We start from the raw sequence: 26962 nt of genomic DNA, 5'->3' as shown, positions 1-26962 counted from the left end.
ATATTCGGTTGAAAAACTGGTGAGGCTGTAGGGCAAATTCCATCCATAGACACTTGATATGTTTCCATGCCATTTATTTTTTTCCTAATGTGAATTTTCACTCCTAAAATAAGGAAACTTTCTTCAGGTTATCATAGAACCTAATCTACTCTCTTCTCTTACAGCAAGTTCAGTTCACACATTTACAGCCTGCCTGGTCCCTGTAAGCATCTATGTTTGCAACTCTGAGCTAGAAGAGGTCTAAGGTTCCATAGAGCCATAGGAAGGTAATAAACTGAAGGATTTTTTTTTTTTTTTTACAGTACATTCAATTTCATTACTGATTTGTTATTAAACATTAGACCATGAAACCAAGATATTAGGACATTAAATGTGGACAAACAATATAAGTACCATTAGCCTACAGGGAAAGCAATGAATGATCTCATTTAATTTGTGGAAAGTTGGATAGCAGAAACTCTGCAAATGAAATTAAGTGCTATGCCTCATTGAATGAGCTCAGAGCTCTCCAAGGGGAGATCTGGGTTCTAGTATACAGCAAATAACAGGCAGTGTCTTTAATTTAGCTGTAATTTTGCAATGGTTAGTTGGCAAAAGATATTGAGAAGAAGAATGTAAATGATCCAACCCTGTGGGAAGCTAAGAAGTGCCCATGTCAATGAAGCTCTCAAGGTTTCCAACTGAAATAAAAATATGCTAGATTTTTATTTGTACTGTCCATTGATCAAATCATTTCCAGTTTTCAATTCATTCCCATACTCCCTCCAAAGAAGTTGGATTTAAATTTTGGTGAGATTCTTAATCAGACCTTTCCTCTCAACAAGTTCAATGATCTTTTTTTTTTATAGCTATTTCAATCATTTTGACATTTTCTGCTCTATCACCACTTGGGCACGTTTGTTGATTTCTGTGAATCATAAATTCTGGACACACTGAAATATCTGCCACTTTCACTTAGCTTATTTTGAAGATCTCTCTTAAAAAAATGTATGCAGTTGAAAGGAAGGTTGTAATGTAGAAGTTGTGTGTGGAGCAAAGTGCAGGCCACACCTGGCAGCTCACGGCAGGTGAAAACTTGGGGATACTGCACACAGCCTTCAGCATCATTACTCTCTGTCTAAGAAAACCATTATAGATAGCAGATGTCTTATTTTGTACAGACTTTTTATTGAAGTCATCCAGAAGTTTCTTCAACTATTTCATTAATCTATAACTTAAGACGTGGGAACTAACTCAACCCTATTGCAGCAGAGATTTTCTCATTTCTCTCTTTTTGCGTTTAAGAATTTAGCAAGAAATAACCTTGTTTTCACCCACTACTCAGCCCTCGTTTATTGGATAGAGCACTAAGTGCAGAAACAAGATCTGATTTTGAATCCTGACTCTGATACTTGACAGTCTAACATTTTCTTTAAAAAGTCCCTTAACCTTGATGACTGCCCATTTTCACATCAAGTCAATGGGGATAAAAGTACCTACCCTATCAAGTTGCTAAAGAGCTCTAAAGTTACAGGTATGAAAGAATTTTGTAAATGGTTGATTACAAGTTTAGGTATTAGGTACCCATACTATTAATTTCTGCTAGAAATTAAATTGAGATTTAGCAAATGCTTAAATGGCACTTGACTCTGTTAATCGGGCTCATTCGTATTAGCTCAAATGACCTAATTAATTATAATAAGGCAAGAAATAAAGTTATTCTACTAGAGTCAAATAACAACGAGATAACTTCTGTAGACAGACTGATGGTAGGACCATTTTAAGCTCTTCTAGTAACCTCGTTGTGTCCAACTTCCAAAGAAATGGCTAATGATCCTAAAACAAACTGATTAACAGTATTCTGATAAAATTTTTCTCTATGTAATTATATTTTTTTCAAAAATCTTGACATGACAACAAAGTAAAATGGTATAAATCATTCAGCCCTCCTAGAAAACCCCTAACAGCATGTTTCTAATTAAAATATAATCCACATGCAATGAATTGCACAGAACTAAAGTGTGGAAGTTGATTAGATTTCCAAATGCATATGTAACCCACATCTTATAAAAACAAAGAATATTTCCATTTCCATTACTTCAGAAAGCTCGTCCCCCTGCCTTCTTCCAGTCAATATTCCCATATACAACCACAGTGATTATTGTCATTATAAAAGATGATTTTACTTATTTGAACTTCATAAAAGTGGAATCATTAAATATGCACCTTTTTGTGTCTGGCTTCTTTTGCTTAACAAAATGTTTTGGTGTTTTACCAATGTAGTTTTATAAAAACTGTTGTTTATTCATTTTTTTTTTCATTGCTGAGTAGTATTCTACTGACTGAACATATCACAATTTGTTTACTCATTTCCATGTTAATTGGACATCTGTGTTCTTTCCAATTTGGCAACATTAAGAATAAAACTGTCTTAATGGACATACCTCTCATATCTCTAGAAGTGGTATTACTGGGTCATAAGATAAGTACATATTTCGTTTGAAAGAAATTGCCAAAATATTGTTCAAAATAGTTGCATTATTTTACACCTCTACCATTGATGAATGTTTCAGATGCTCTGTACCTTCATTAAAATTTTTTTTATTTAAATTCAATTAGCCAATATATAGTACATCAATAGTTTCAGATGTAGAGTTCAGTTATTCATCAGTTGCCTATAATACCCAGTGCTCATCACACCACAGGCCCTCCTTAATTCCTGTCACCCAGTTACCCCATCCCCCTGCCCAATTCCCTTCCAGCAAACCTGTTGTTTCCTATAGTTAAAAGTCTTTCATGATTTGTCTCCGTCTGATTTCTTCCCATTCAGCCCTCTGCTTTGTTTCTTATATTCCACATATGAGTGAAACCATGTAATTGTCTTTCTCTGATTGACTTATTTCTCTCAGCATAATACCCTCCAGTTCCATCCATGTAGCTATAAATGGTAAGATTTCATCCTTTCTGATGGCTGAGTAATATTTCATTGTGTGTGTGTGTGTATATATATATATATACACCACATCTTCTTTATTCATTCCTCTGTCAATGGACATCTGGGTTCTTTCCATAGTTTGGTTATTGTGGACATTGCTGCTATAAACATTGGGGTGCAGGTGCCCCTTCAGATCACTACCTTTGTATCTTTGGGGGTAAATACCTAGTAGTGCAATTGCTGGGTTGTAGGGTAGCTCTGTTTTTAACTTCTTGAGGAACCCCCATACTGTTTTCCAGAGTGGCTGTACCAGCTTGCATTCCCACCAACAGTGTAAGACGGTTCCAAAATTTGATATAGTCTTGGATATTTTAATTTTAGCACATGTGACATGGTATCTCCTTTTGGTTTTATTGTTTACTGATGATGATTTTGAACCCATTTTTATATGATTTATTTTGAACACATTTATAGGATTAGTTAGCCATTCATACATCTTTGTGAAGTTTGTTCATTTGCCCATTTCTAAAGTTGATTTGTTTGCCTTTTTGTTACGGATTTATAGAAATTCTAAATACAAGGCCTTTGTCAAATATATGTAATGAGAATACCTTCTGCTAATCTGTATTGCCTTTTCATTCTCTTAATAATGATTTTAATAAGTTGAATATTTAATTTTGATGGACTCCTGTTTATCATATTTTGTTTTATGAGTGGTGCTTCTTGTGTCCTCTCTGAAAAAGTCTTGCCTAACTCAGGTCAAAAAGATATTCCCCAATATATTTTTTAATAAGCATTATAATTTCAGCATTTACCTTTAGTCTATGATCCATCTCAAATTAATTTTTTGACGGAGGTAGAGATTCATTTTCACATTGCTCATCTTTAGCCAGCATTATTTACTGAAAAGACTATCCTTTCTTATTAAGTTGTCTTGGCGTCTTTGTTGAAAGTCATCTATGTCTGGGTCTGTTACCAGATCATCTTTTCCCTCCCCTGATCTGTTTGTTTATACTTACACATATGGCACATTATTTTAAATAGTAGCTCTATATTAAGCTTGATATCAGGTAGTGTGAGTCCTTCAAAATTTTCATGATTGTTTTGACCACTCTCAGTCCTTTGCATATGAATGTAAGTTTAAAATAAACTTGTCAAATCTTCCCCAAAATAATTCTGTTGAAACTTCAATCAGGATCACATTGAAACTACAGCCTAATTTTGAGGGGATTGACACCTCATTATTAATTCTCCAAATTCATGAACATGATATAGATAATGCCATTTATTTAGTCTTTGGTTTCTCTCAGCAATATTTGGTTTTATTACTTTAGAGGTCTTACACCTCTTCTGTTAACTTTATTTCCAACTATTTGCTGATGCTGTTGGAAAATGGAATTCCCTCCACCCCTCATTTCATTCTCCAATTATTTGCTTTCAATATTCTTTAAATATTTTATCAGTCTACTATTACTGTGTAAAAAAATTTACTACTATCTTAGTGATTTAAAACAATACTCATTTAATATTTCTCAGTTCTCTAGATAAGAAGCCCAGGCAAAAATCCCTGTTCTAGGGTCTTCTAAGGTTGAAATCAAGATACCGGCTATACTGAGCTCTTCTTTGGAGCCTTGAGGGAAGAATCCACTTCTAAGATCATTTAGGTTGCTGGCATAATTCAGTTCATTGTATTTGTAAGACTGAAGTTCTGTTTCCTTGCTGGCTCTCAGAGGACATTCGTATAGAATGCCCACATTCCTTGCTACATGGTCCCATCCATATGCAAAATGGAAACTCTCCCTCATGTTAAATTACTCTCATGCTTCAAATCTGTCTCACCAGCAAGAGCCCTGTCCTACTTAAGGGCTCACCAGATCCACTAAGGATAATCTCTCTTTTAAGGACAACTAACTTGGGATCTTAATTACATCTGTGAAATTCCTTCACTGCAGCACTGAGATTAGGGTTTCATTTAACGACTGGGAGGAAAGTACGAATACACCCACCCAATGAATAGAATCTTGAGATATCAGAATTAATCCTCCATATAAATTCACCTTGTATTCAGCAATGTCACTATATTCACTTATTGGTTCTAATACTCACTTTGTAGATTTCTCAGAATTATTTGTGTAAACAATCAAATAGTGATAATTTTACTTTTTACCTATCTTTATATCCTTTCTTTCTTTCTCTTGTTTTATTGAACTGGTCATGTCTTCAACTCATTGTTGAAAAAAGTGAACATGGATATCCTTGCCTTATCTAATCCTGAGTGTTTTTATCATGAAGCATGCAACATATGATCAAATTATTTTTGAAAGACAGTTTATAATTACATATTCAATTTCTTTAATAGTTATAGTGTAGTTAGATTTTCTACTTCTTATTTTGTTAGTTCTGGCTAACAATATAATATTTCCTTTTTTCTGAAATGTGTTAAAACTTATTTTATGGTCTACTATATGTTCTATATTGTGACTGGCCTATGTGCCTTTTATTTAATTACTTATTTTTTTTTTTTGAGATTTTTGTTTATTTATTTCAGAGAGAGAAAGAGCACAAGCAGGGGGAGCAGGAGAAGGAGAAGCAGACTCCCCGCCGAGCAGGGAGCCCGAAGCGGGGCTCGATCCCAGGATGCTGGGATTATGACCTGAGCTGAAGGCAGATGCTTAACCCACTGAGCCACCCAGGCGTCCCTCTATGTGCCTTTTAAAAGAATGTCTTTTCTACAGGATGTCTATTATTGGTCATAGTGTTCTATAAATATCAAAGGTCAAAGAGTTGATAATGTCATTGAAATATTTTATAATTTAATGATGTTTTATCTAGTCATTCTATCAATTATTAGCAATACAGGGGCATAAATATCTCCAACTACCATAAATTTTTCTATTTCTACCTTTAAATCTGTCAGTTTTTTGCCTCATATACTTTGAATATTTTTTATTTAGATATATAAACATTTATGATTTTATTGTCTTCCTGATTAATTTTTATCATCATCAAATAGCCTTAATCATTGGGAATATAACTTGTATCTTCAAGTCTACTTTATTTGATTTAACATAGCCATACTGTCCTTCTTATGCTGTTTGCATGGTATATCTATGTTCGTATTTGTAGTTCAACCTCTCTTAATCTTTATTTTTCTTTAAGATTTTATTTATTTGAGAGAGCAGAAAGGGTGGGGAGCAGAGGGGAGGGGCAGAGAAAGAAGGAGAGAATCTCCAGCAGACTCTGTGCTGAGTGCAGAGCTCGACACAGGGCTTGATCCCACAACCCTGAGATCATGACCTGAGCCAAAACCAAGAGTTGGATGCTTAACCAACTGAACCACCCAGGTGCCCCTCAACCTCTTTTATTTTTAAATTTAAAGTGTATTTCATGTAGACAGCATATATAGGTCTTGCTTTTTTATAATTTTTCTCTCTATATTTCTGTATTTCTATAACCATGCTACCCCTCCATTTTTTGATTTCATATATTTTACATCTATATATGTTATAAACCCCACAATCCAATGTTATAATTTTTGTCATTAAGCAACAGCATCCTGTTTTAGCCCTTGAAAAAAATTGCTACTTCTGCTCTGCTTATTTTTCTTTTTTTTTTTTAAAGAATGTTTTATTTATTCATTTGAGACAGAGATACACAGAGAGAGAGAGAGTAGGAGCAGTGGGGAGAGGCAGAGGAAGAGGGAGAAGCAGACTCCCTGCTGAGCAGGGAGCGCAACGTGGGGCTTGATCCCAGGACCTGGAGATCATGACCTGAGCCGAAGGCAGATGCTTAACCGTCTGAGCCACACAGATGCCCCTGCTCTGCTTATTTTTCTTAACCACTAGGCATAATTTTAAAATAAATTTTCTGCTTCTTTAAAAAAATCTATATGGACTTTTTAAAATTTTTGCCTTTCCCCTTAGCCATCCGGGTATTTTTAACTTCTCATAACTTTTTAATCATAGATTAAAAAATAATTTTAAAAATCTGATTATATTTAGGTAAAGGGGAAGTTAAAAAAATAATATTGAAGATGAATATGTCTGACAAAGGAAGTAAAAAAAAAAAATTTAAATGTTCAGTAAGGCTCCACTCTCCAAAAAGGGTAGGTAAGCACACCTTAGAATCCATGGAAAATATATTATAATTAATAACCTTAAATGTCTTCTAAAAATCATAGGGACACTAGAATATCTACTTCTCAAGTTAATAGTTATTACCCAAATATAATTTCACCTAACCACACATATTATGTTCAGAGATGTGAATGATGACTCTAACTAGAAAAATATTTTCCCAATTCCGTCAACACGACCAATTTTATCTTAAGTAAATACTCTTTGTTCCAGTTGACTGCACTGAACTATTGTTTATTTATTATTAGAAATAATTATAATAAGTCTTTCCAATCTTTTTTTTTTTTGTCTTTCTAATCGAAAAGACAGCGTTAGGTCTACTTTTAGGCATAAAGGCTAAATAGTTTTACCCATTCTTCCTACAAATTGAGAATTCTAGAGGGCTGTGATTATTAAGAAAAGACAAAAAACAAAAAACAAAAACCTCTTGAGACTCTCTTATCCACAGAGAGAGAATTTTTGGAAAATTTTTAATGGTATTCCTTAAGTGAAGAAAGGATCTTTTGCTCCTCTCAGATGTACTCATAATTTCTTTTTTTTTTTTTGTCCATCAACAGATGAATGTACTCATAATTTCTTTAGAATCATGCGCCACCTGCCCACATTGGCTCCACATTTGTATGTCAGTGACACTTGACTAATGTCTGGAATACATATATATCAGGATTAACTAGGTCTTTTTGCAAACAGTTCAACCAAGTTTCGCCTTATTTCTATTTAATAACTCATTACTACTGCCAAAGTTGTGTAAGATTCCATTTTAGCATCCTTTTCTACACTATACTGAGCCACCCCGACATGTACACATCCACATACACACATCCCTCAATTCTAGTCATTCTGAGAAGTATAAATTACAACAATCTATGAATATTTATCTCTAAAATTTAGATAAATTAAAGTAACAGTATCTTAAAATCTAAAGGTCTGATTCCAAGAGTAGACAACACTCTACTTTGGCACATAAGTAGACACTCAATAATTAGTATTGGCCAGTGATTTACATACTTTCTTTTCTAATCATCACATTATCCCTTAAAATAATGTTATTATCCCTGTTTTATAAACAAAGGAATTTAAACCTAGAGTATTTATGTAACTTTGTCAAAATCACAAAGTTAGTAAGTGTCAAATTCAAGAAATATTATCTTAACCATGATTTAATGAGAGCATGGTTTGGAAAGCACATTTTGTGGGGTAAAGGCTTTCCTAACCACAGCACCCTTATAGACAGGTTGGGCTCCCTTTTCTTACCCTCTTACAATGCTGTACTTCTTCAATGGCTCATCTTAGTTGTAATGAATAAATCACTTAGTACTGTCTCCCTCCCTTGCTGGATTATAATTTCATGAGAAAACTGTGTACATCCTGTTGTATTTCAGCTTTTAGAATGGTGCTTGGCATAATAAGTTTTTGATATATTTATTATATAAATAATTGAATGATTATGCAGCAAGTCTCTAATAAAGGGAAAGATTTCCGAGGATGTATCACAATTTTCACAGTTCAGATAATGCTAGGTTATAATTATGTAACTTGGACCTCACATAAAAGAATGTGTGTGATCACAATCAAGTGTCAGTTTAATCTCACCGGTTAGTTTTCACTAACATTTCATCTAAAGTTTTTGTGAAATGATAACAGTTGTTATTGACTGCTTAGCATATGTGGAATAGAGGTGAATGCCTTTAATCAGCACATTATCATAGGAAATAGTTTTGTTAGGTCTCTCAAGCCACACGTTATATGCCATCATGATTATATAATAATTGTATTAGCTAAAGATTATGTTCAGACCTCTGGTGCATCTGAAACTGTGCTCAACATATCTCATTTAGTCCTCATGACAAATACAATACTATATGATATGTCCTATTAATTCATCCATTTCACAGATACAGACACTAAAGCTTAGAGAGGATATTAACATGATAGTGACTGTAGGCTAGTCTTTAGATCCACATTGCCTACCTGTAGAGAGGGCTCCTAGCTACTACACAGTACCATTATTAACCAGCATAAAATTCCATAGTGTACTAGATTCTGCAAATTACTTCTCACTGATAATGTTGAATAATAGATTGCCTCAGAAGAAGAGAATTAATTTTAAGAAAATGAAGATTGAAAATTTCACCTCAGCTTAAAGGAACAGCCTGGGCATATGCTGATATATTCCAGCTATCTCATTCCAAAAGGATAATGTGAATTATTGCAATTGTTAGACATTTTGTTGTTTGACCTCTAAAGGATCAGACAGTAGTGTTGGCATCTTAGTGATATATAATAAGGAATTACACTGAGAAGTGGTGCCACAGGGGAAAAAAATTAAAAACCTGATTTTATTAAATTTATCTTCTTTTTGAACTTTCCCTCAAGTGGTGGATTCCTTTTCTCCATAGAACTCTAAATTTAGCCGCAATTTGGTGGGTTGAAGATTTGAGTAAATTAACAGAATAAAGGCATCTCTTTCTCTCACCTTGTAGAGTAATCATTGGGTAGAGCAACGTAAACCAATTACATTCAAAATGTACTAAGAGAAAAGTCTTACACCTAACTCTCAAATGCTGAGAAACAATAATGATTTTTTTTTCCTCTGTGCCCTGCAACCCCTAATTGATAAAGTCATCAGAACTAAGAAAACTGATAGAAAATGTTTTTTGCACTATAAATATCTCAGGGCTTGGTGTGTGGCCTGGGAAGGGTAAGAAATACAGAGAAGAACAAGAGTAGGGAGGTAAAGTGGAGGAAGGTGTAATCTTCTTGGCATTTTTTTTTTTTAAGATTTTATTTATTTATTTGAGAGAGAGAATGAGATAGAGAGAGCATGAGGGGGGGAGGGTCAGAGAGAGAAGCAGACTCCCCGCCGAGCAGGGAGCCCAATGTGGGACTCGATCTCGGGACTCCAGGATCATGACCTGAGCCGAAGGCAGTCGCTTAACCAACTGAGCCACCCAGGCGTCCCATCTTCTTGGCATTTTTTTAATATCTTTATAATTGACACATAGTAAGTTGCACATACTTAAAGCAGGCAATTTGATAAATTTCACCACACAGACATGCCCATGAAATGATCTCAACAATCTGAATAACGAACATATCCAACACCACCAAAAACCCCCTCATTCCCTTCATAACTCCTCTTTCCATCTGATATTTTTTTTATTCCACATCATTTTTCTGAGGTTCATCTGATAGTTCTTTCCTTTTTATTGCTGAGTGGTATTCTATTGTATGTATTTTCCACAATTTGTTAATCCACTTATTGTTGATGGATATTTGGATTGTTTCCAGTTTGAGCTATTGGAAATGAAATTACTACGGACATTCCTGTGTTAAGGTTTTGTGTGGGCAAATGATTTCATTTCCCTTGGGTGAATATCTAGAAGTGGAATGGCCAAGTCATGGAGGTGTATATTTAACTTTTTTTAAATTAATAGATTTTGGGGGGGCAGTCTTAAGTTTACATTAAAAAATGAGTGAAACGTACAAATTCCCATACACACCCACCAGCCCTTCCAAGTTTCCCTGTTTTCAACATCTTGTAATCAGTGTAGTCAATTTGTTACAATTGGTGAGCCAATATTGATGCATTATTGTTAATTAAAGTCCATGGTTTATATCAGGGTTGACTCTTTGTATTGTACATCCTATGGGTTTTGACAAATGTATGATGATATGTATCCATCATTACAGTATCATACAGAATAACAGTCTTGCTGCCCTAAAAAATGCCCTGTGCTCTACCTATTCATCTCTTTTGAATGCATTTTTAAAAACTGACAGAGAAATATTCCAAATGGAAGAAGATATATTCTCTCTCTGAAGGAGAAAGAAGAGGTGAGCAGGAAGAGGGCAGAGATGAAAGAGATGGAGTTAAAGTAGTTCCAGGGACCATCCCTTGCTGAGAGAACTGCAGATTGCAAAGCAACTCATATCTCTTTTTCCCTTTTCATAACAGAATGGAAAACTGAGGGTTAAATTACTGAACGTTACTCACACAACACTGACTAGGCAGGACTCAAGTACAGAATTTGTTAATCCCCTTAGGAACTACACCATCAGAAAACTGGGACATAGGGATCATTTTTAAATGAACAATTAACTTTTTAGAAGCTTAGGCTCACCAGAGTGCACTGCTGGAATATAGTAATATTTTACAAAGAAATAAATGAGCTAAAATGGCCTTTAACAGACTGTTCTATAATGAAGAGCACCAAAGCCTGCATTTTACTCCCTGAAATTCTAGCTTAGGCCATTTTCGGAGATCAGAATATGGAACTAGACAGAATCAGATTTGAGTGTATGAGTTATGACTTCATGGGATGTTTTGAGAGGTGCTGGGACAACATCTGCTTTCTAAACTATCTCCTCCCTTGGCTTGTCACATTGCTTTCATACAATCTGAGAGGGGAATTGCTTTGAGCTAATTTGCAGATGTTTAGAGTTAATGCAGCCACCTCTTTATGTGCACTTTAGTATCACTCAGTCTGTTCCATCATTTCTTAGCAGAAGACACGGATAGAATAGGGGATTGGAGAAAAGGGAAGAAGGCCTGAAACAACATAATTTTAGAATGCTGGGAATTTCTGAGATGATCAGGTTGGTGGAAAAAAGTTTATGGCAACCAGAGAGCAGTGTGAGGGCATTAGGTACCCAGGAGTCAGGTGAAGAGGGTCTCCAGCAGTGGAAGGAGAAAGCCAAAGGGAAAATTAGAAAGCAGTAAACCACACACTGCATCTGTCAGAGGACTGCAGAGGTCCTGCCCTAGGCATGCGACTCACACTAGGTTCAGTTTTAATGTGCCAAGAAGAAAGATAAAAGAAAGTAAGATGGGTTTATTTGTCAACAATCTTCCAATGCATCCATTCACTAGTATTCATCTCTGTTTCTATTCCAACATTCTCCTTTCAAATGTATCGTATATTTCCAGAAACGTGGGGAAAAGTAGGGAGGAGCTGATAGAGCAGGATATAATTAAAAGTTATTTATAGGAGATACTTACCATGCTTTGCCCACGCCTTTCTGATCTCTCGATATAATCGACATGGCCAGTATCTTCATCTGTGCCCGAGGGTTGTTTTTTCTTCCTGAAATTGCAAATATCAAGGAATTAACATGCTTCTTCCTCCTACCTAGCACTCCTCAACCGGTGACTGCCTGACTCCTTAGATGGGATAATTTTGAGGCAAGTGTTTTGCACATTTCCCAGGACTCTTTCATGGGTTTTAAGCTCCTCTAGACCCCTGTGGTAGCTGGCTCAATAGAACACCCTTTATCCACTGCCTTACCTTTCTAGGACCACTTCCACACCTTCCTACCAGTTACAAGTGGTTCCCAAATAGGTTATTGTTACTCAAATCTCTCTCTCTCTCTCATTCTGTCCCTAGAACAGAAGTCAGATAGTGAACAAAGAAGAAATTATTGTATTACAACATCTGGGGGTAATTATAGGTAATTTTTTCTTTTCTTGGTAAGATCCATTTACTGGGGTTACCTTTTTCAAGCAACATGGAACCGAGGCTTCAGTTAGATTTAACATTTTAGAAGTAGTTATCCTATGGCAGATATTTTACTAGATTCGTTAGCATGTTATTTTCTTCTTATAGCCTAATTACAGTCTAATTTCACTAGCAGCTAACTATGATTTTCATCCATTCAGTTCATAACCCCTATTTCTCTAGGTTTGAACAGCCATGAGATAAATGACAACATCAGAATAACAGCCAACATAGAATATTTTTTTGTTTATGCCCAGATTATTGGGTAGACTTCCAAATGCCCCTTTTGAAAATCCCTATACCAAGGGGAAAATATAGGGGGGTAATCTTGATTGTTTTCAGAGAGTCATCTTCTTTATCATGTAGCATACACCATTTACATTCCCCTCTACCCTCGCTTTGCTTCCTGAAACATCTGTTGTCCAGGTTATTGATTGAAGGTGAAGTTGCTTATTTCTGCTACCATGCATCAGTAATGCCTTGAAAGGTAACAGAATACTTGGCTCACGGCAGCTCCAACACTAGAGACATTGAATTATCTCATATAACAAAAGTTTGGAAGTCAACAATTTCAGAACTGATGCAGTAGCTTGATGCCATCTTCAAGGACCTATTTTTTTTCCTGTTCTGCCCAACTCAATGTGTTGAAATATTATTCCTCACGGTTACAGAATGACTACTAGTGCACCTCATATTACAACATTCTAAGTGGTAAGGAAAGGAGAAAGAAGCACTCAGACAAAAAGGTGCTTTTCCTTGTTTTATTAGGTAGAAACATTTTTGCATAAATACAAGCAGAGTTCTCTTTATGTCACATGGACTAGACTGGATCGCGTGGCCACATTAACTACTTGCTAACACAATATACTGATTGACTTAGGCCATTCGTGATTTATCCTCCTAGCTTGGACAGAGCTCCAACTAAAAAAAGAACAGGCATTCTGCTGACAAATATAATGAAGGGATGGTTGAAAGATGTAACGAATGTTGTCTGTCTGCCATGCTGCAGTGCCTATTGATATCCACCAAAGTGTTTCTCTGCAAAAAGCCAGCACCATGGTCTTGGTTAATGAGAATTCCTCTCTCTGCTTTTTTAACCACTTTATTGAGGTATGATCAACATACAAAATGCTGTACATATTTAATGTATACAACTTGAGCTTGGAGATAAGTATACCTCCATGAAACCAAGAACACAATCGTTGCTATAAACATATCCATTAACTCCCAAAATTTCCTCCTGCCCTCTTTATTATTATTTTTATTATTATAAGAATACGTAGCATAAGATTTACCCCCTTGAAGTAGACAATACAGTATTATTAACTATAGGCTCTACGCTGTGCAGTATATCTTTAGGATTTATTCATCTTGCATAACTGAAACTTTGCATCCTTTGATCAATACCTCCCATCTTACCCTTCCCCCTCGTTCCCAGAAACTACCATTCTATTCTCTGTTCTATGAGTCTGACTGTTTTAGCTTCTTCATGTAAGTGGTATCACAGGATTTGTCATTTACTTTTGGATTGCTCTTTTAAGCATTTGAAAGCTGTGCATACCTTATTTATAATGTCTTACATATTTTTGGGGGGGAGAGAAATTTTTATTTTCAGTCCTCTTCCTTTATTAAACAGAGTATTAACATGGTGATGAGTTGAAGGACTAAGAATGATAAGCTCTGTATTATAATCCTCCTTGTTATCAGTATGGAAACATTGTTACTGCACCAAACCTATATGTCTGCCTCCTTCTACACTTGGGATTTCTTTCTTTCTCACAACCCTCCCCAATTCTATATGAAACACACCCCTTGTGATACCATAGTCTCCAAAGAAATATCTGAACCCTAGTGTGAGTACAACTCTCACTCCATAGGAGACCCTCAAATACACACACCCACCTAGATTCTACTCTTCTGCTTTTCTTATGGGTCTATCTTTTCTCTTTCAGGATTTTTAATCTACTCATATAATTTTATTTCTTATCAGAGTTATGAAGATAAAAGTTGAAAAGAGTGAAACTTTTTAGTCTCTGCTTTCCTGGCATGAATTACCTTCAATTTTTCCTAATACCCATATTAACTGTTTAGGTGAGAGGTAGAAAAACACAAGATGAAAAGCAATTTAAAGGCAAGTTTCCTAAGATACCAAATTCAGCCGTTAAGCTCAGGGAGGCATCATTTATCCTGTAACAATAATATGATATTCAAGTGCAAAATCTCCTTATAATTTATGTTTATTTATGTCCTAGATTCATTTTAAATGCATAGATAAGAATGAAAACTGTATGACCTTTCTTTAATTATCTGCAAGGTGATTTAAAAGTCTATAAAATAAAGCATGATGACATCTTCCAGATTGACATGGTTATTAATTCTAGAAATCTTTTCCACTGGCCCATCTTTTGCCTCCCAACAGTTGATCTTGTCTGCAGAATTCTTTATTACACACTGTCTTCCTTGACAATCACATTTACTCACTACTAGGACATCTATATGCTGATGACTACCAAGTCTTTATCTCCAGCCTAGATGTCTCTTTTGCGTACGAACTGGCTATAAGACATTTTACTTATCTTTAATTATCCTATAGGTACTTTAACCACATACCCAAAACTGAATATATCCTCTTCTCTGCTAAATCTACTCTTATTATTGCTATCTCTATTTCAGGGCATTTAACCATGGAGCCACCCAGTCTTTCAAGTCAAGAATCTTACAAGTTATATTTGATTCCCTCCTTTCCTTAATCTCCCACTTTGACAAGTCAATATTAGTCCTATCAATATTAACTCCTAGTTATGTGCTGGTTCTGTCCACCTACCTCCAAACTTTTACCCTAGTTTAAAATCACCATCTGCTTTCACTTTGAAATTATATCATCTTTTTAAAAATTTATTTTATTTAAATTCAATTAATTAATATATAGTGTATTATTAGTTTCAGAGGTAGAGGTCAGTGATTCATCAGTTGCATACAACACCCAGTGCTCATTACATCATGTGCCCTCCTTAATGCCCATCACCCAGTTACCCCATCCCCCCACCCACCGCCCCTCCAGAAACCCTCAGTTTCCTATAGTTAAGAGTCTCTTATGGTTTGTCTCCCTCTCTGATTTCATCTTAAATTTTATTTTTCCCTCCCTTCCCCTATGATCCTCTGTTTTGTTTCTTAAATTCTACATATGAGTGAAATCATATGATAATTATCTTTCTCTAATTGACTTATTTCACTTAGCATAATGGAGAGAACTAGAGGGTATTATGCTAAGTAAAATTATTATATCATCTTAAAAGTGATATTTTATCTACCAATAAGAGCTAATCTCTTATGTTCTGATCTATACTCTGTAACACAGCCAGAGGTTTTTCTAAGACATAATTCTGTCCTGCTTCCTTACAACAATCATTTCTTCTCTTTACTCACAAGATGAGCCCCCAATTCTCGGTATGCTAACAAGTTTCCTTATTATTGATTACACCTCGGTTTTATCGCACTTCATACCCTACTCTAATGCCACTTTCCAGAAATACCAAAATACCTAGGATTTTATGAATTGTCTATGACTTTGTTCCTTTTGCAGGTGTTCCTACAAAAAGAAATTCTGTAATCCTTTTCCTCATCCCCCGTACTTCACCATTCCCATATAATGTCTAGCATGAGACCTTTAATGACACTTCCTCTCATCCACTTAAGAAAACTTCATCTCCTCATTGCCATCGCTGTAGTCAGTATACCTTTCTATTATAGACCTTGGTTATCTGGGTCTTTCTTCCTTTTAGACTGAATATTACTTGGGGTAAGGGAGAATGTATTATTTACCTTGGGATGCTCCAGGCACTATACAAGGTCTAGCACAAGTAGGATCTCAGTAAAATAGTTGTTGAATGGATGAATAAGCCTGGATTGTACATTTTTCCACCTACATTTTGTTTCTTGTTTTCTTCCTAAATCCTTAGGGATAATTGCCTACTCCTTCCCAGTTTTATATGTTTATATTCTCGTGCTTATTCCAAACAGATTTTGGAGAACATTATCTTGAAAACAAATCTATAATCTATTTGAAGAAAAGAAGGATAGGAAGAGGAAAGAATAAAGTGAAGAAAGGAAATGGACCTCTCGTATCTTGTTCTTTATATGGCTCCGGAGGAACTGAGCTCATGGAAAGAGCACCGACACGGTACTTCTCTCCTTCAGATCTTCACACTGTCTCTAAACTCTGATACTTTTACAAGTCTCCACATATCAAGGTTGACATTTTTCTGAATCCACAGTTTTCCCTGATAATGCTTTATGTTAAAACAGATATACTTTCCAGGAAATGAAAATTATAAATTTGGGTTCATAAACTTGATTCCAAAATTGTTACATTCTTTGTGGAAATAACACTAGCAAAACATTTTAACTCCCTGTATTGTATGCACTATTTGAATGTACAATAAACTGAAAAAAAAAAGAAAAAGCTCCAAAGATATTTAACAAATGGTTCCAGTTTGTGAACCTCCAGATCGTTCTAGGCATGATTATGAGCATCTTGAATTTGTTGGGCGTGCTGAGTGCTGAAGCCAAGGGGACAAAGAAGAGTAGTTTCTGAGGGAAGCTGAGACTAGCCAAATCTCCTAGAAGGGATTAAATCAACAAATTGTATTATTTGGAATTACAGCTGGAAAGGGGAATTTCCAAGTTTTAGAGATTCAAATTCAGAAGTATATTCAGAGGAGAGGGGAATGATAAGCACTTTTAATTAATTAAAAAGAGAATTCAAACTTGCTGATTAAATTCAAAATTTAAGGTGTCAAAAGCAGTACAGAGAATCAGGACACAACAGTGGAGAAATTAGAATCAAGAGGGACAAGTACAAGAAGAACTGGTGTCAAATTAGCCTCAATTTAGGGTAACTGCGTCTAGTTTGGTATGTAAAGTTACCTCAAGCGTGTCAGTTGTGATATTCTATGTGGCTAAAATATTTACCCTTAAAGGCAAGAGATAAGATAAACAAGGATTTGTATTCCCTTACTCTTCATTACTCTTCAGGCCTGGGTCATTGGTTAGGAAAGAGTACAAAAATACGGCCAGCCCTAGAAGGAAAAGTCTGTGATTAACAATAATAAAATATAGATTTCATACTTTCCAGGTTCTTCAGAGTAAATCGTTTAACGCTCTGAGAAACAGAATGCCAAGATCTTACCTGATAGAATAATAGTTCACCAAACTCATTCTTGCACTGGCTATTCAAAATGACCTCAATCCAATAATGTCACCCAGCCCTTACAATTGGAAAGATTTAATAATTTTAAATCCTTTCAAGATATTCCAGAACCTTTCATAAGGCCTTAGAAAGTTTTCTTTCTTGTGACCTCTGCTTGACAGGCTCGAAACATTACCACGTTAAGTACGGAAGACTGTGTATATAAAGCAGTCCAGGGCCAGAAACAAATGGAGACCTTAAGAAAACTGATATCAAGTAGGATTTCATTTCCTATAAAACTATAGTTTTGGGGTTTGGCAAATATTAGATAAAAAAGGTTTTTGAAGCAAGGTAAATCCTTTGAATTTGTGAAGAAATGAATTTTATATAATTTGTAGACTAAGTTTATGTACCAGTTTGACAATGGGACAAAGGGGAGTTCTTAGAATAATAAAATCAAGAGACAAGTGTAGGATTAGAATGAGCCAATACCATATGCCAAAAAGGGAATTAGCACAGAAGAGATGCAATTTCATAGGATTTGTAGAAAAGCTTTACCATTAGCAATCAAAGGTCTACTGTGGGAGGAACTCTATATTTCACATGGTTGTGACAGCACTGTGGAAGCAGAGTAAATTTATGGAGTTTTCCTTTGGGAAGAAAAAAACATAAATAGCAGATTTTTAAAAAGCCATATGGGCAAACTATAACCCGGAAGCTTCAGTCTGAAAGCTATCAATTCATCCCAGACAATAATGTGTAATTGGACATAACCTGGACTAAGTGTTCTGATCTCAGAGCTGCCACTAATGAGCGGTACGACCTCAGACAAGTCTCTTGACAGCTCTGGGTCTCGGTATTCGCATTTGTAAAAGGAGGAGCCTGCATTACGTGATTGCTGCAGTTCCTTCTTGTTCTGTGAGTCAGTGAAATGCTAAAGAATCTAGTAAGAAACTTGGTATTTCAAACGGCCTGTGACTTTGTACAGACAAACCAAAAAAGCCATGGTTTAGATAATAAAATAGAGACAACTTCTATCCCGATACTTTTTCAGCCTCATCCCCAACGCTGTGTATATGTGCTTGAAAAGTAACAGCGTCTATACTGTGTTCGGCTGCCAATACGGGCTGCGTATTGGTTGACAGAGTCATCTTTTCTGTTTTGGATGAGACAATTTGACAGGCTCATAAAAGAACTCTATTAGAGGAAGATCAAAAACAAAAGGCAGAGTACATTATTACTCTAAATACGGCTTAAAATATGGCTACATTGATATTATTTCTAACAAAATGTGTATGCCCTAAAACATTTCTGAAAGGAGATATTCCAGTTTTTTGGGGGGACAGAGGGCAGGAAAGGAAATGGGGTAATTTTTACCTTTTTCACATATCTTAACTATGTGAAATTGGTAGGCAATATTTCTACAGTCCCACACAAACAACATAAAGATACGTATGTAAGAGGTCAGTTGTGGTCCTTGTGTGTGGTGGTAACTTGTTAGTATTTGTGGTGCATCTCCTCAATCTGATCAAGAGACACAAACAAAAAAAGAGGGAGACGGGTCCCCTATCTCTGCCCAGTGTATGTTCTTGGTTACTTCCTGAAACAATGCCTAAGTAGAGAGTGTTAGGTGAAGCTGGCTTCTTCTGATATGTTCCCCAAGGTCTTCAAGATGAAGAGAAAAAGATTTTGGTAAAGTATGAGTGCCCATAAGGTCATTCACTTTGAAGGTGAAGACCATATTGATTTTACTCCCAGATGTATTCAACCTCTACAGGCTGATTGACTAACAGAACCTTGTGAAATGTTTCTGTCACAAACTGGCAAATTACACAGTTTCAAGAAGTAACATCCCCCATGACCAAACTACTGGCAGGCTATGCCTACCTATGATATGTTTTTCACATCCTTGTTTTCCCAGTAAGCCAGTGTAGGTGATATGGCCCCAAAATGAACTCTAATATTATAAAGTAACTAGCTCACATTTGCCTGTTTTGGCAATTTGGCAGGGACAAAGACTCCTACTTCAATGAACTATCTGCAGTAGTAAAATTAAGGATGGAGGCAAGATGGGAAGAAAGACTATGGGGTAGATTCATCTTGGATTATTCACTTTCTAAATATATTGTGCCAAAAACAATGCTGTGGGAAAGTTGGCTGCCTAACAGACTGTGTTTACAAGCATGTAGGTGCCTTAACAGAAAATAACAGAAAACAATAGTGTAGTGAAATGAAGAATTATACACCTGTACAAGTCCCCAACCTTCATTAGTATCATTTATCAAAATAAAACACGGTAGCTTCAGTTTGCTAAGAAAAATTGAGTGTTGCTTCCTGCTTTGTTTCCCCCCACTGAAAAACATTAGGTTATTTGCAGACAATGTTTCGTTTTTTTTAATGCAAAACGGCGCAAATCTGCATCCCTAGGAAGATAAAATGTTTCACTATGGTGAGTGACAAACATTTCCAGATATAGTCTGACAACTAACACAAAGTAACAGTCTGCCCTGCAGAAAGCTGCAAAAATAAGTCAACTATGAGAAGCAGCCCAGGGTATCTATTTCCTATTTTTATTCCATTTCCTTACATTGTCCAATGTAAAGAGCCCATTATGTAATGCTTTATGGAGACTGTATAAGTGTGCTAATTGGATGGTCTAGTTATCTGAGGGATTCTGAGATCACCATTGTTTAGGTTCAGATAAAGAAAGGAAATGTGGAGTCATCCGATCGTAAAACCAAAAGCGAATAAAAAACAATTTTATACAAACACAAAAAAATAATAACGCCCACTGACTAATTTCTGGTACCTCTGTTTAGTAGGATGCTGTATCACAAAACACAGAATTTGCAAAAAAAAAAAAAAAAATTAACCATAAAATAAATGATGTGATGTGACAAGAGTGATCCCTCACAGAGTTGTCAAGTAGATTTCTCTCTGTAATTCAACACGTTTCAAATGACAGGACTTGCATTGTATTCCTTAGGGCATGAATCTACCAACACAGAGATCTCATTACAGCACCACAAAATGTTTTCTGATATCCAATTCCACCTCCCTTTTTGAAAGCTCCCTGGACACTTTAAATATACCTGCTCTCCCACTGGAGTTCAGGTTTCCCTGCAGCCCGGGTAATTCTAAGAGTTACCTGATGCTCTCCTCTTTGCCTCCTGCTCTGTGACCTTACCCCTCCCTCTATGCTGCTCAGGCTGCAACTGACCATGTCAGACAGACCTTTGTTTTCCTGGGTTCCCTTCTTGTTTTACTGTCCTTACTTGCCCCCTCCCCAGGTCTCTTCTCTTTTTCTTTCTTTTTTACTTCAACCTTAGGGTATCCTTTACCTCTTCTCCATGCTTTTCAAGATATATGTGCTTTTCATGATGTTACTGACTATATATTTTCTTTACCACCTGTGAGGAATGATGAGTTAAATTTCCCCTGAAGTTCTGACCATTCCAAACTGTAGTTTTAAATTTTAATCTGTTGATTCTTCTGTTAAAGAAGAAAGCTCTCAGAATTTCAAGTTTTATAATAATTCAGCTTCCAAGTATGCACGGTTAGGTATAAAAGATGGAAAGAAAATGGAATGACACTGAATTTTTTCAAGTCAATGCTTTTTTTTTTTTTTTTTTTGTCTTTAAGTGCAATTATTAGGGCCAAGTGATAGCTGACTTAAATGATTTGGAGATGAAAAGATTTATTCTCCTTTGTTTTGTGAGCTGGTTTTAAAATCTTTGACCCAGCTCCCAAATGATCATTCTAATAACTGCCTGCTCATAGAAACACACTATGTATTTGGTATTTGGTATAAGAGGTATTTGGCCTGAACATGAAATTCCAATGCATTCTCTAACCTTCCAGAAATATGCTATTCACATCTTTCCTTATAGGGTACAAATTTTCTTTAAAGAACGCAAAATTATATTAATTCCTCAATCCCCCAATATCCCTTATGGGTAAGGAAACTACTATTCACTATCTTCCTCCATCTTTTGCCTGTCAGGTGCATGGTCAAAAGCTTTCACATGCTTAGTCTTGCTTAAACATCACACATCCTGCAATAGAAATGCCATATCCACATTTTCTCACATGAGGAAACTGAAGTTGAGAGAAATAAACTTATTTGCCCAAGGTAACACCAAGAGTTTGTGACAGAAGGTCCTGTTATATGGTGACTAATAAATAGCAACCTGAATCAAAGTATTTGTCAAAAACCAAGACTTTGAGTCTTAACAATAAATAGTACTAAGTGTGAGAAGTGTGACTATTATTCAAAAACCTTGTCCAGTTCTGCTCCCTTTTTTCTTCTGTATCAACTAGATAATAGGTACATATTTTTATTCTTCTCTGTTACCAACCATATAAGTTATCCGGAAGATTCAATAATCTATGACACTTCCATCTTTTGCATATGTTCAGATAGTTTCAGAGAGTCTTCTCTTGCTTAAGAATCAATATTATGAAAGATCCTTTTCATCTACTGATTAAAAAGACAAATTGGATTAAACTTTTATCCACTGACATTGGTTCAACAGTTTATGACATGTTCTCTTGAGTTAAAAGAACTACTTCAGTCAAAGAAATATTTTTTCATTTCTTCACAACTGGAAGTTCTGTTCCAATAATTTTATTGAGTTTATCTCACTAATCAATAAGGAAGAAAAGAATTTCCTTTTTTTCTGGCTTCCTAATTGCCATATGACTATTTTTCTCTTCATTTATGCACAGGTTTTTCCATATAACACCTGCCCTTTGCAAAGTACTTTTGCATATGACCAGATATTAAAGACACATGCATTTCCAAATAATTTGCACATTTTATAAAAAGAAAAATTTACTCTTTAAAAACTATTCTGATATAATGTGAATTAAATAATTATAAAGTAATTGCTTCAAATAATTCTAAAACACATAGTTTGGCAGAATAAACTGACTATTAAATATCGTTGAAAATTACTGTTTCAGTACTTATTCACTTTGTTTTTCTTTGCTTACAAAAGAGATGACTTGGAAGAAATTTAAAACAGATTTTTATACAACATCCTTTCCTGATTAAAACTCTCCAGAGTATAGGGATAGAGGAAACATTCCTCAAGTTCATAAAATCCATCTATGAAAAACCCACAGCGAATATCATCTTCAATGGGGAAAAGCTGAGAGCCTTTCGCTTAAGATCAGGAACACATCAAGGATGCCCACTCTCGCCACTATTGTTCAACATAGTACTAGAAGTCCTAGCAACAGCAATCAGACAACAAAAAGAAATAAAAGGTATTCAAATTGGCAAAGAAGAAGTCAAACTCTCTCTTTTCGTAGATGACATGATACTTTATGTGGAAAACCCAAAAGACTCCACCCCCAAATTACTAGAACTCATACAGCAATTCAGTAATGTGGCAGGATACAAAATCAATGCACAGAAATCAGTTGCTTTCTTATACACTAATAACGCAACTGTAGAAAGAGAAATTAGAGAAACTATTCCATTTATAATAGCACCAAAAACCATAAGATACTTCGGAATAAACCTAACCAAAGAGGTAAAGGATCTATACTCTAGGAACTACAAAACACTCATGAAAGAAATTGAAGAAGACACAAAAAGATGGAAAAATATTCCATGCTCATGGATCGGAAGAATAAACATTGTTAAAATGTCTATGCTACCCAGAGCAATCTATACCTTCAATGCCATCCTGATCAAAATTCCAATGACATTTTGCAAAGTGCTGGAACAAACAAGCCTAAAATTCCTACAATGGAATCAGAAAAGACCCCGAATCACCAAGGAAATGTTGAAAAAGAAAAACAAAGCTGGGGGCATCACGTTGCCCAATTTCAAGCTATATTACAAAGCTGTGATCACCAAGACAGCATGGTACTGGCACAAAAACAGACATATAGACCAATGGAACAGAAGAGAGAACCCAGATATGGACCCTCAACTCTATGGTCAACTAATCTTTGACAAAGCAGGAAAAAACATGCAATGGAAAAAAGACAGTCTCTTCAATAAATGGTGCTGGGAAAATTGGACAGCCACATGCAGAAGAATGAAACTCGACCATTCTCTAACACCATTCACAAAGATAAACTCAAAGTGGATGAAAGACCTCAATGTGAGACAGGAATCCATCAAAATCCTAGAGGAGAACATAGGCAGTAACCTCTTTGACATCGGCCACAGCAACTTCTTTCAAGATACATCTCCAAAAGCTAGTGAAACAAAAGCAAAAATGAACTTTTGGGACTTCATCAAGATAAAAAGCTTCTGCACAGCAAAGGAAACAGTCAACAAAACAAAGAGGCAACCCACAGAATGGGAGAAGATATTTGCAAATGACACTACAGATAAAGGGCTGGTATCCAAGATCTATAAAGAACTTCTCAAACTCAACACCCAAAAAACAAATCATCAAGTCAAAAAGCGGGCAGAAGATATGAAAAGACACTTCTCTGAAGAAGACATACAAATGGCTAACAGACACATGAAAAAATGTTCATCATCATTAGCCATCAGGGAAATCCAAATCAAAACCACACTAAGATACCACTTTACACCAGTTAGAATGGCAAAAATGGACAGGGAAAGAAACAACAAATGTTGGAGAGGTTGTGGAGAAAGGGGAACCCTCTTACACTGTTGGTGGGAATGCAAGTTGGTACAGCCACTTTGGAAAACAGTGTGGAGGTGCCTCAAAAATTTAAAAATTGAGCTACCCTATGACCCAGCAATTGCACTACTGGGCATTTACCCCAAAGACACAGATGTAGTGAAAAGAAGGGCCATATGCACCCCAATGTTCATAGCAGCAATGTCCGCAATAGCCAAACTGTGGAAAGAGCCAAGATGCCCTTCAACAGATGAATGGATAAAGAAGATGTGGTCCATATATACAATGGAATATTACTCAGCCATCAGAAAAGATGAATACCCAACTTTTACATCAACATGGATGGGACTGGAGGAGATTATGCTAAGTGAAATAAGTCAAGCAGAGAAAGTCAATTATCATATGGTTTCACTTTTTTGTGGAACATAAGGAATAGCATGGAGGACATTAGGAGAAGGAAGGGAAAAATGGAGGGGGGAATTGGAGGGAGAGATGAACCATGAGAGACTATGGACTCTGAGAAACAAACAGGGTTTTAGAGGGGAGGTGGGGAGGGGGGATTGGTTAGCCCGGTGATGGGTATTAAGGAGGGCACGTACTGCATGGTGCACTGGGTGTTATACGAAAACAATGGATCGTGGATCACCACATCAAAAACCAATGATGTATTGTATGGTGACTAACATAACATAATAAAATTTAAAAAATAAGTAAATAAATAAATAAATAAATAAAACAGATTTTTAAAACTATATGAAAATGCACACAGACAAACATATATAGTCAATTTCTAAAATTTTAGTTGAAATAATGAGTGGAATTGATAATGAATTTTTCACCTCAAATATAAGGCTTTCTTAGAAATAATGCCCCTAATGCCTGTTAAAATCTATGAATGCTTGTATCAAAAAGAATACCTAGGAATAAACTTAACTAAAGATTAAAAGACCTTACTCCAAAAACTATAAAACATTGATGAAAGAAACTGAAGTGACACAAACAAATGGAAAGATATTCTATGGTCATGGATTCGAAGAATCTTATTAAAATGTCAATATTACCCAAAGGAATTTACAGATTCAATAGAATTCCTACCAAAATACCAATAGCATTTTTTGTAAAACTAGAACAAATTATACTAAAATTTGTATGGAACCACAAAAGACCTTGAATAGCCAAAGCAATCCTAAGAAAGAAGAACAAAGCTGGAGGTGTATCACAATCCCAGATTTCAAGATATACTACAAAGCTGTAGTAATCCCAAGAGTATGGTACTGCCACAAAAACAAAGATACAGATCAATGGAACAGAATAAAAACCCCAGAAATAAACCCATGATTTTATGGTTAATTCATCTATGACAAAGAGGCAAGAATATACAATGGGGAAAAAGTCTTTTCAATAAAAGGTGCTGGGAAAACTGAGAGCTATGTGCAAAGAATGAAAGTGGACTACTTTCTCACACCCACACACAAAAATAAACTCAAAAGGGATTAAAGACCTAAATGTGAGATCTGAAATCATAAAAATCCTAGAAAAGAGCACAGGCAGTAATTTCTCTGACATTGGCTGTAGCAACATTTTTCTAGATATGTCTCCTGAGGCAAGGGAAACAAAAGCAAACAAACTATTGGGACTACATTAAAATAAAAAGCTCCTGCACAGCAAAGGAAACCATCAACAAAACAAGAAAACACAACCTACTGAGTGGAGAAGACATTTGCAAATAATCTCTCCAATAAGGGGTTAATATCCAAATACACAAATAACTTACGCAACTCAACACCAAAAAAACAAATAATCCAATTAAAAAATGTACAGGGGACCTGAAGACATCCAGATGGCCAACAGACAGATGAAAAGATGCTCAACATCACTCATCATCAGGGAAATGTAAATCAAAGCCACAGTGAGATATCACATCACCCTTTCAGAATGGCTGAAATCAAAATGACAAGAAATAACAAGTGTTGGCAAGAATGTGGAGAAAGAGGAACCTTTATGTACTGTTGGTGGAAACGTAAATTGGTATAATCACTGTGGAAATCAGTATGGAGCCTCCTCAAAAATTTAAAAATGGAAATACCAAATGATGCAATAATTCCACTATTGGGTATTTACCCAAAGAAAATGAAAACACTAATTTGAAAGATATATGCACCCCTATGTTTATCGCAACATTATTTACAATAGCAAGGACACAGAAGCCATCAATAGAAGAATAGAGAAAAAGATGGTGCCTGCATGCACGTGTGCACGCACACACACACACACACACACACACACACACACACACACTGTGGAGTATTACACAGTCATAAAAAAGAATGAGACTGTATCATTTGAAAGAACATGGATGAACCTAGAAGGTATTACACTAAGTGAAATAAGTCAGACTGAGAAAGACAAATATATGATTTCACTCATAAGTGGAATGTAAAACAAAATGAATAAACAAAAAGCAGAATCAGACATACAAATACAGAGAACAAACTGATGGTTGCCAGAGAGGAGGCAAAGGGGGGGTTGGGCAAAATGGGTGAAGGGAGAGGGAGATATAGGCTTCCAGTTATATAATGAATAAGTCACAGGAATAAAAGGCACAACATAAG

This window comes from Halichoerus grypus, chromosome 4, assembly GCF_964656455.1.
Source record: "Halichoerus grypus chromosome 4, mHalGry1.hap1.1, whole genome shotgun sequence".
In the NCBI taxonomy this organism is placed as follows: Eukaryota; Metazoa; Chordata; class Mammalia; order Carnivora; family Phocidae; genus Halichoerus; species Halichoerus grypus.
This window is presented reverse-complemented; position numbering follows the sequence as displayed.